The following is an 11903-nucleotide window of genomic DNA, read 5'->3' on the forward strand; positions in this document are numbered from 1 at the left end:
AAATGGCTGAGCAGACTCGATGGGCCAAATGGCCTAATTCTGTTCCTATATCTTATGGTCTTATTGTCTTATGAACTAAGTCGATTAAGTTAGAAATAATATCCAATATGTCAAAATCAGATTTATTATCATTAACATATGATGACGGCTGCACAGCTCAAAGACAGAAAAATCCACCAATAAGTAGTGGATTAAAAAAGAACAACAAGATATTGTTCATTTGTTCATGGACCTTTCAGAAATCCATTAGTGACAGGAATGAAGCTGCTCCTAAATCACTCAATGAGCATCTCCTGGCTCCTTCACTCCTCCCTGACCGTAGTAAAAGGGAGGAATGGATATCAAATAAACTGGAATGTTGCTTTGAATGTCATTGAAGACCGAACAAAACACTGCCCTTTTATAATTTTTCTATTTCTCAGTAATACTTCTTAACCCTCATGTTTCCACTCAAAGTCAGCTGAACATTAGCAAACAAAGCTTGGCTTAAGCCAATCCATTTGGGCACCAAAGTCAAAGTCAATTTATTAACAAAGTACAAATACGTCATTAATACCATCTTGTGATTCATTTTCTTGCAGGCGTTAACAGGAAAATAAAGACACACAATAGGACTTGTGAAAAACCATACATAAAGAAGACTTACAAACAACCGTTGTGAAAAAGAAGACAGAATGTGCAAATAAATAAGTAATATTGAGAACTTGAGTTGTAAACTTTTTGAAAGTGATTCTGTAGGGTTTGAATGCTTTTCTTAAGAAGTAGTTGCTTCACCAGTCTTAGTATTCTTGTCCAGGGGAGTGTGCGAGTGGGGAGAGCAAGAATAGGACTGACTTCCCTCAATAATAATTCTGCACGTTAGGACATGTTCATGATGCATCTGAAAGCAGTTGAGCTTAAGTTCCTGTGCATAGCCAAGTGCACCCAGTTTAGTTTAAGCAGTCTACTGAAAGTCCCAAAAATAAATGTAATTACTGGAAACATGCAAAAGTGATCCATTCTAATTGGGAAAAAGGTCAGTTTCTATGCAATGCTTTTCAACCTGACAAAGAGATCGTGGAAAGTCCATAAGCCATTCAGCCCATTGAGTGTGCTTGCCATTCCATCCTGGCTGATCGCAGATCCCACTCAACCCCATGCAGCTGCCATGTCACCATATCCTTTGATGCCCTGACCGATCAGGAAAAGATCAACTTCTGCCTTTAATATACCCATGGACTTGGTCTCCTCCGCAGTCTGTGGCAGAGAATGCAACAGATTCACTACTCTCTGGCTAAAAAAAATCCTCTTTACTTCTATTCTGAAAGGTTGCCACTCAGTTTTGAAACTGTGCCTTCTAGTTCTTGATATCCCCCACCATAGGAAACATCCCCTCCACATCCACCTTATCGAGTCCACTCGACATTCAGTAGGCTTCAATGAGATTCACACCCCTCCCGACATTCTTCTAAATTCCAGTGAGTACAGGCCCAAAGCTGCCAAACGCTCCTCATATGTTAACCCCTTCATTCCTGTAATCATCCTTGTCAACAACCTCCGGACTCTCCGCAATGACAACACATCCTTTCTGAGATATGGGGCCCAAGACTGTTGACAATACTCCAAGTGCGGCCTGACTAGTGTCTTATAAAGGCTCAGCGTTATCTCCTTGCTTTTATATTCTATTCCCCTTGAAATAAATGCCAACATTGTATTTGCCTTCTTGACCACAGATTCAACCTGTAAATTAACCTTCTGGGAGAGTTGGACACAGACTCCTAAGTCCCTCTTCTCCTCCGATATTTCAACCTTCTCCCCGTTTAGATAATATTCCACACTGTTGCTCCTTTTACCAAAATGCATTATCATATATTTCCCAATACTATATTCCATCTGACACATTTTTGCTCATTCATCCAATTTGTCCAAGTCCTGCTGCAATTGTACTCCTTCCTTGACACTACCCACCTCTCCACCTATCTTTGTATCATCCGCAAACCTTGCCACAAAGCCATCAATTCCATCATCCAAATCATTGACAAACAATCTGAAAAGTAGCAGTCCCAATACTGACCCCTGAGGAATACCACTAGTCACTGGCAGCCAACCAGAAAAGGCCCCCTTTATTCCCACTCGCTGCCTCCTGCCTGTCAGCCATTCTACCGTTCTCAGTATATTTCCTGTAATGTCATAGAATTGCATCTGATTAAGCAGCCTTCTGAAAATCCAAGTCAATGATATCCACTGCCTCTCCTTTGTCCACCCTGCTTGTTGCTTCCACACAGAACTTGACAGATACGTCAGTCAAGTTTTTTCTTTACAGAAACCATGCTGACTTTGACGTATTTTATCATTAGTCTCCAAGTACTCCAAAACCTCATCCTTAATAATAGACTTCAACACTTTCCCAACCACTGAGGTTAAGCTAACTGGCCTATAATTTCCTTTCTTTTGCCTTCCTCCCTTTTTAAAGAGTGCAGTGACATTTGCAACCCTCCAGTCCTCCAGGACCTTCCAGGATCAAGTGATTCTTGAAAGATCATGACCAACACCTCCGCTATCTATTCAGCAACCTCTTCCAGGACTCCGGCTTGTAGTCCATCTGGTCCAGGTGATTTATCCACTTTAAGACCTTTGAGTCTGCCTAGCACTTTTTCCTTTGTAATAGCAATGGCACTCACTCCTGCTCCCTGACACTCACAGACCTCTGGAACACTGCTAGTGTCTTCCACAGTGAAGACAGATGCAAAATACCCATTAAGTTCATGGGCCATTTCTTTGTCCCCCATTACTACCCCACCAGCATCATTTCCCAGTGGTCCAATATCAACTCTTATCTTCCTTTTACTCTTCATATAACTGGAAAAAACTTTCGGTCTCTGCTTATACTATTGGCTAGTTTGCCCTCATATTTCACCTTTTCCCTTCTTATAGTTTTTCCAGTTGCCTTCCATTGGATTTTAAAAGCTTCCCGATCATCCAACTTCCCGCTCACTTTTGCTACCTTATTTGCCCTTCCCTTGGCTTTTATACAGTCCTTAACTTGTTTGTCACCCACAGTTGCCGACCCCTGCCATTTGAGAACAACTTCTTCTGTGTGATATATCTATCCTGCGCCCTGTGAACTATTCCCAGAAATTTCAGCCATTTCCACTCTGCCGTCATCCCCACCACTATCCTTGTCCATTCCACCTGAGCAAGCTCCTCTCTCATACCTCTGCAATTCCCTTTATTAATTTGCAAAACTGATACATATGACTTCTGCTTCTCCGGCTCAAATTACAGTATAAATTTTATCACATTATGATCACTGCCTCCAAAGGGTTACTTTACATTAAGCTCCCTAATAAGATTTGGGTTATGACACAACACCTAATCTAAGATGGCCTTTCCCTGAGAAGGCTGAAGCACAAGCTGCTCTCAAAAGCTTTCTCACAGGCATTCAATAAATTCCCTCTCTTGTGATCTGACACCAACCTGATTTTCCTCATCCCTTTGCATATTGAAGTCCCTCATTATACTTGTGTCATTACCCTTATTGCTTGCCTTTTCCAGCTCCCTTTGCAATTTCAGCCCCACATCTTAGCTACTATTTGGAGGCCTGCATATGATTCCCATAATGGTTTTTTTACCCTGACAGTTTCTTAACGCCACCCACAAAGATTTGTGATTCTCTGACCTTATGTCACCTCTTTCTAAAGATATAATTCTATCTCTTACCAACAGAGCCACACCACCGCCTATGCTTTCTTGCCTGTCCTTTCGATATAAAGTATATCCTTTGATGTTAAGCTCCCAACTATGGCTTTCTTTCAGCAACAACTCAGTGATGCCCACAACGTCATACCGGCCAATCTCAAATTGCACCACAAATTCACCCACCTTATTCTGAATGCTACGTGCACTTAAATACACCACCTTCAGTCCTGCATTCTTTGCCCTTTTGAATTTTGTCTCTGTGAGATGATTTAACTCTTTGCTCTGTCTGTATTTGTACCCAATCCATCCTTACATTCATCTTACACCCATCATCTATTTGTAAACCTGCTGGTTCATTCTCAGCTCTATCAGTCTGGTTCCCAACCCTTCCTCCCCCCGCCCGCCACATTTGTTTAAACCACTCCCAAAAGCTCTCGTAAAGCTGCCTGCAAGAATATTGGTCCGGCTCGGATTCAAGTGCAACACGTCCCTTTTGTACAGGTATCACCTGCCCCAGAAGAGGTCCAAATTATCCAGAAATCTGAATCCCTGCCCCCTGCTTCATTTCTTCAGCCACACAGTTATCTGCCACCTCATTCTATTCCTGCACTCACTGTCGCTTGGCACAGTCAGCAATCCCGAGATTACTACCCCTAAGCTCCTGCTTCTCAGCTTCCTTCCTAACTCCCTGTACTGGTATTCTTTTTCAGGACCTCCTCCCTTTTTCTACCTATGTCATTGGTACCAATATTTACTATGACTTCTGGCTGCTTACCCTCCCTTTTCAGGATATTGTGGACATATTCAGAAACATGGCGGACCCTGGCACCTGGGAGGCAAACTACCATCTGTGTTTCCTTTTCACGTCCACAGAATCACCTATCTGTCCCCCTAACTATAGAGTTCCCTATTACTGCTGCTAACCTCTTCAGTTCCCTTCCCTTCTGAGCACAGGGCCAGACTTAGTGCCAGAGGCACAGCCGTTGTTGCTTCCCCCAGGTAGATGCCCCCCCCCACCATCAACATTACTCAAAATGGAGTACATTGTTGAGAGGGACAGCCACATGCTCCACTCTCTGAACAAGCCAAAGGTCATTGAGCTGCAGTTCCAGTTCCCTAACATGGTGTCTAAGGAGTTACATCTCAATGCACCTGGCCCACATGTGGCCATCGGGGAGTTTGCGAATCTCCTGGAAATCCTACATCTGACACCCGGAGCTGAACAATGGTTCTGTTGCCATACCCGCTATTGTCTCAAAATTTAAATAAGAAATAGGGAATGCACTTAGCTACTTTATCTTTCCTCTGCCTGTTCTCACTGAAGCCTTGTTGAACCAAAGCCTTACTACTCTCAGACTACTCCGACAATGACCGTTCCCACGATGATCGCTCCGCTAGGCAGTACCTCTCTTTTATAGAGACTGGGTTTTTAAAGCTTTTTGCTGGAACTCCGCGGGAACACTTCTGCTGTGTCTGCACAGTACTCCAATCTGGCTGAATGTAATTTGCATTTAAAATTCTATGATTTTTTGCACCAGTTGAACCAATTTCAGGGGGGAAAGATTGCTAGAAGAGGATCTAGCCTACAATATTTTGAATAAACTTTCCCAGGCAAAAGTGGATATTGATTGTCTCGCAAACAGAAAAGGTTCTGCAGAGGCTGGAAGAACTTAACCGGCCAGGCAGTATCTACAGAAGGGAATAAGCTGGATGAGTTGGATGATCAGCCATTATATACTGAATGGCGGTGCAGGCTCAAAGGGCTGAATGGCCTACTCCTGCACCTATTTTCTATGTTAAGATGTCTCAGGCCGAGACACGTCATAAGAGTAATGATTTATTCCCCTCCATAGCTGGAATTTCTGGAAGCAGTTTGGAAGGCACAGGATATATACATCCCTAGGAGGAAGAAGTCTTCTAAAGGAAAGATGACACAGCCATGGCTAACAAGAGAACTCAAAGCCAACATAAAAGCCAAAGAGAGGGCATATAATAGAACAAAAATTGGTGGGAAGTTTGAGGATTGGGAAGCTTTTAAAAACCAACAGAGGCAACTAAAAATGTCATTAATAAGGTAAAGATGGAATACAAAAGCATATTAGAGAGGATACCAAAAGTTTCTTCGGATACAAGAAGAGTAAAATAGTGGTTATTGGACCCCTGGAAAGTGATGTTTGAGAGGTAGCAATGGAGGATAAGGAAATGGCAGATGAATTGAACAAGTATTTTGCATCAGAATTCACTGTGGAAGACACTAGCAGTATGGTGGAAGTTCCAGGTGTCAGGGAGCACGAAGTGTGTGAAGTTACCATTACTAGGGAGAAAGTTCTTGGGGAAACTGAAAGGTGTGAAGGTAGATGAGTCACCTGGACCAGATGATGTCCATCTCAGAGTTCTGAAAGAGGTGGTTGAAGAGATCATGGAGGCATTAGTAATGATCTTTCAAGAATCACTAGATTCTGAAATGTTTCCGGAAGACTGGAAAATTACAAATGTCACTCCAGTCTTCAAGAAGGGAGAGAGGCAGAAGAAAGAAAATTATAACCTAGTTAGTCTGATCTCAGTGGTTGGGAAGATGTCAGAGTTGATTATTAGGTCTCGGTACTTGGAGGCTGTACCATATAACCTACTGTATAATATAGGACTTTATGTTGTACTAATACATCGTATTGAGCATGCGCTATTAGGCGCGTATTGATCTGTATATGCGTGTTCAGATCTGGCTCAGTAAAAGCCTCTGTTAACTTAGCTCCAGTCTCTAGCATTTTTATTTATAGTTTGTTGTGTAGCCCGGCCACATAGACAACAAATTGGCGACGAGGTAAATGAACCTGCATCGTATTGGAACGCCATGTTTTAATTGATAATGCCACTTCGAAGAGGCAGAGTGAGGCCGACAGCCTGAAAGGAAGCAGAAGTTCAGCCGGGATCGGGAACGTCGGGAGACCGAAAGAAACAGTTGGAGCCACGGCGCTTCCAGGTGATACCACAGCCGGCGCTGAACCCCAGGACTGAGGGTCTGCCTGCCTCAACGGAGATTTAAAAAAGGAACGACACACGCATCTAGCTAGAGTACGCTTGCGACGCTAGCAAAAAAAAAGTCATTTGAGTCAAAAACAAGGGACCGGAGTTAAATTTGGGGTTGAGTACAGAGGGGATATTAAGAACCTGGTGACATGGTACAAAGACAATAACCTATCCCTCAACGTCAGCAAGATGAAGGAATTGGTTGTTGACTTCAGAAGGAGTAGCGGACCGCGCGACCCAATTTACATCGGTGGTGCGCAAGTGGAACAGGTCAAAAGCTTTAAGTTCCTCAGGGTCAATATCACAAATGACCTGACTTGGTCCAACCAAGCAGAGTCCACTGCCAAGAAGGCCCATCAGCGCCTTTACTTCCTGAGAAAGCTAAAGAAATTTGGCCTGTCCCCTAAAACCCTCACTAATTTTTATAGATGCACCTTAGAAAGCATTCTTCTAGGGTGCATCACAACCTGGTATGGAAGTTGTCCTGTCCAAGACTGGAAGAAGCTGCAGAAGATCGTGAACACGGCGCAGCACATCACAGAAACCAATCTTCCGTCCTTGGACTCACTTTACATGGCACGCTGTCAGACCAGTGCTGCCGGGATAATCAAGGACACGACCCACCCAGCCAACACACTTTTCGTCCCTCTTCCCTCCGGGAGAAGGCTCAGGAGTTTGAAGACTTGTATGGCCAGATTTGAGAACAGCTTCTTTCCATCTGCGATAAGACTGCTGAACAGATCCTGACCTGGATCTGGGCCGTACCCTCCAAATACCCGGAACTGCCTCTCGGTTTTTTTGTATAACCTTACTTCCCATTTTTCTATTTTCTATTTATGATTTATAATTTAAATTTTTAATATTTACTATCAATTTGTAATCCAGGGAGCAGGAAGTGCAGAATCAAATATCGCTGTGATGATTGTACGTTCTAGTATCAATTGTTTGGCGACAATAAAGTATAAAGTATAAGTTAACAAGGGACCAAGGCTGAATTAACATAAAAAGGATGGTGTTAATTGGAACCATTACAGCATTTGATAGTGGCATTGAAGACTGGGCAATTTATATTGAAAGAATAGAGTTATATTCTGATGCTAATGATGTTAATGAAGAAAAGAAAGCCAGTGTCTTACTTAGTGTAATGGGCGCGAAAACATACAGCCTGCTATGGAGCTTGTTAACCCCTGAAAAGCCAGCTGACAAAACGTTCAAGCAAATAGTAGACACTCTCCAACAGCATTTAAACCCCAAACCACTGGTCATTGCTGAAAGATTTAAATTTCACAATCAGAATCAGAGCAAAAATGAAAGCATTTCTGAATAACACACAGGCAACCTCCCACTTTCAAATCTCCTACTAACTCTTCCTTCAGTTAGTCCTGACGAAGGGTCTCGGCCTGAAATGTCGACTGTACCTCTTCCTAGAGATGCTGCCTGGCCTGCTGCGTTCACCAGCAACTTTGATGTGTGTTGCTTGAATTTCCAGCATCTGCAGAATTCCTGTCATTAGCATTTCTGAATATTGTGCTGAATTGCACAAATTATCAGAACATTGTCAATTTGGAGCTGGTCTATCAGAAGCATTGAGGGGCAAGTTAGTGTGTGGCATATACTGTGAAACCACACAGAAGAAGCTCCTGTGTGAGAAAGACCTTACATTCGAGAAAGCGCTGAACATCTCAATATCAACAGAAACAGTGGCATGGGGTGCTTCCAAGATACAACAAAAATCTCTAGAATATGCCACGAATAAAATGTCACTGCGCAGAAATGAAGGAAAGAAATGTTACCATTGTGGGAACAGGTCACATAACCCTGATTCTTGTTGGTTTAAAGATAAAGAATGCCAAAACTGTGGCAAACAGGGCCACACTGGCAAAGCATGCAAGGCTAGTAAACAGCAGGAAAAGGGCAAAAAACAGAGAAACAAGAAACCCCAGAAAGGAAAATACAACAAGGTACACAAAATGAAAGAAGGCAGTTCTGATGAAAACGGTTCTGATGAAAACAACTCCGACGAAATTGAATTGTCTTGTCTGCAACTTTACACCGTGAAAGAGACAGATGATCGAAGAGTAATAAAGGATCACTCCACAAGTGGCAGGCGTGAGACTGAAAATGGAGTTGGATACGGTGTCAGCTTTAACAGTGATCTCTGTACACAACTACAAACGACTGTTTTCTCGCATACCTCTGAAACGAACTAAACTACTGCTGAAGACTTAGGCTACGTCTACACTACGCCGGATAATTTTGAAAACGCTGGTTTTGAGTAGAAATGACAGGTGTCCACACTAAGCGTTTTTCAAAATATCTCTGTCCACATTAGACGGATATTTGGGCGAATCTCCTCTACTGGGCATGCGCAGGACACACAGAAAACAAGCGAAGAGGAAACAGTATACTTGGTGCGCATTTGTCCAGTTACAGAGTAGAAGAACTTAAAAGGTATTGCTCTTGGCTCTAGCGCAGAAGGACTTAAAACTAAAAAAAAATACTGGAGCGTATGGAGGCAACCGACAGGGAGTTCACGGACAGTATGACCCGGCTGATGATGAACGTTGAAAAACTGACTAACTCTGTTGCACTAATAAGGCACCTTGTTAAATGTATAAAACATGTCTGCATCAGTGTTATCTTGTATTTCCATATAATGTTACATTAGGCTGTTACACATCTATTGTCAGAGAAAAAAAAGGCATCCGTTAGTCTTGCAAGACCATGGATCTGCGCCTGGAAAGTCTTCACTCTCCAGGGCGCAGGCCTGGGCAAGGTTGTATGGAAGACCAGCAGTTGCCCATGCTGCAAGTCTACCCTCTCCAGGACACCAATGTTATCCAAGGGAAGGTCATTAGGACCCATACAGCTTGGCACCAGTGTCGTCACAGAGCAATGTGTGATTAAGTGCCTTGCTCAAGGACACAACACGTCGCCTCAGCTGGGGCTTGAACTCACAACCTTCAGGTTGCTAGTCCAATGTCTTAACCACTTGGCCACATGCCCACACAGTGTCAGAGAAGTACTTGCACAAATAGGTAAACCACCTTCATACAAGCAAGCACAGAAAACAGGGCAAAGTGAGTATACTTATTTATTCAGTAAGCTATGGGTCAAAATATTTGGTGAGTACATTTCTAACTCTTCTGGCTTCAGACTTGTTGCCGTCTGTTCTGAAATTGTTAGGTTCTATGAAACTCAGAATCAAATATTGCTGTGATTTTATCTCTAGTATTAATTGTTTGGCGACAATAATGTAGTAAGAATAATAATAAAACAATGAAATGCCGTGCTGCCGCCATCTGTTCCGGCACGTCATGACAGCGGTTTTAAAAAGCTCCGGTTACCCGTACACACTGCAACGAATATTAGGCGTTTTCAGATTTATTCACTCTGGAGACCGTTTCTGAAAATCTTCATTTTTAGGGGATGAAAACGTCGTTTCAGTGTGGACGGAAGGTCAAAACCAAGGGAAAAAGCTTCACTTTCAAAATTATCCGGCGTAGTGTGCACGTAGCCTCACACAGGACAGAAACTACGTCCCAAAGGTAAAATTAAAGTGACAGTGACCTTCAGAGACAACACACAGCTGCTGAACCTCTGTGTACTGAAAAATGAGGACCACTGTTGCCGGGACGTGAATGGCTCAGGAAAATCCAGTTGGATTGGCACACCATCAAGGCACTAGATGCATCAACAAAGGAGGGTAGCTCGGCAGGAAGATGTCCGCAGCTCTCCTCTCACCCATTGTCGACTATTACAATGACGATGAGGAGCTAGGCAGTGTCAACGATGAGGACGAACGCAGTATCCATGGCCGCGACTCCGATGAAGTTACAGAGGATGCAAGGGAGACAGATATTGCCAATAAGCAGGATGATGAAGACTACCTGGAAGTAAAAGAGCAGATGTACCAGGAGAAATTGACATCTCTCAAAAGACAGTTGCAGCAGTTACAGGAAGGCACTTTGCAGGAGTATCAGAAAAGGATGAAGAAACTAGATCAACAATACAAGAAAGGAATATGAAATGCAGAGCTTTTTCTGCAACTGGAGACAGGAAAAGTGGAAAGGAATTATATTAGAGAGAAGAAAGAAGTGGAGAGAGCGCAGGAGCCCCCACCTCAGACCGGGCCGAGCTGCAACCACCTCACGCAGCCTGTCAACACCATGAGCGAGGCCGGGATGGAGCAGCAACCCGAACAGCCAGACAAACCCAAATCCCCCCGGGGAGAAGAAAGTCATCGCAACAATGGTTCGTGGAACAGTAAAGTGGTTCAACATATGAAATGGATATGGATTCATCAACAAGAATGATACAAAGGAAGATGTGTTTGTACATCAGACTGCTATAAAGAAGAATAATCCACAGAAATACCTCCGTAGTGTTGGAGACGGTGAAACTGTGGAGTTCAACGTAGTGAAAGGGGAAAAGGGTGCAGAAGCAGCAAACGTAACTGGTCCCAGAGGAGATCCTGTCCAAGGAAGCCGAGATGCCACGGACAGAAATCGTTATCGTCGCTACAACCCTCGCCGCCGAGGTCCACCGCCAACAGAATATTGGAGGTGGAGAGAAAGGAGATGGAGCAGAGACAGCAACAGGTGGAGAAAACCAAGATGATCAGAATCAGCAACATCGCCCTCCTTACAGAAGTCAGCGTTACCCACCTTACTTTGTTCGTCGTCGCTATGGTCACCGCCCACAATATAGCGACCAGCCTCAGGGAGAAATTACTGAGGGTGGTGAAATAAATGAAAACTAGGTTGCTGGGACACAAGGTAAATCTTGAACTAATCATTTCCTCCATTGAGAATCATACACTTAATCCTTCGCAGGAAACTTTCTTTTACACGTACATATTTTGAATCCTCAGCCAATGTGTCTTGTTTTGTACAAAGAAGTTGGGAAACAGCATCAAAACAGAAGCAAATTCTGGCAACAAACTGTGAGGTTTCTATTGTTGTATTTTCACACTTGTGCTGAATGTGCGTCTGAAGGAATTCTCCCTCTCGAGCCAGACAGATAGCACTGCAGGTAATCCTTAATGTCAGCAAAACTGTACTTTAACAGCAGCTTAAGAACAATGGAACGAACAACAGGATTTCGATCAACTGTGAATCAAATGGTGAAAGATTACTGGTAAAATACTGATCTTTCTGTGAGTCATTGGATTGCCCTGACTTTTGAATAACTAGCAG

At 43.3% G+C, this 11903-nt stretch overlaps 1 pseudogene; it reads left to right on the forward strand.

Annotated features, from left to right (window-relative positions):
* Window positions 1–10134: 10134 nt before the first annotated feature.
* On the forward strand, window positions 10135–11467 carry LOC134343321 (Y-box-binding protein 1-like; annotated as a pseudogene).
* Window positions 11468–11903: the final 436 nt, after the last annotated feature.

Source organism: Mobula hypostoma, chromosome 3 (assembly GCF_963921235.1).
Source record: "Mobula hypostoma chromosome 3, sMobHyp1.1, whole genome shotgun sequence".
NCBI classification, from domain to species: Eukaryota; Metazoa; Chordata; class Chondrichthyes; order Myliobatiformes; family Myliobatidae; genus Mobula; species Mobula hypostoma.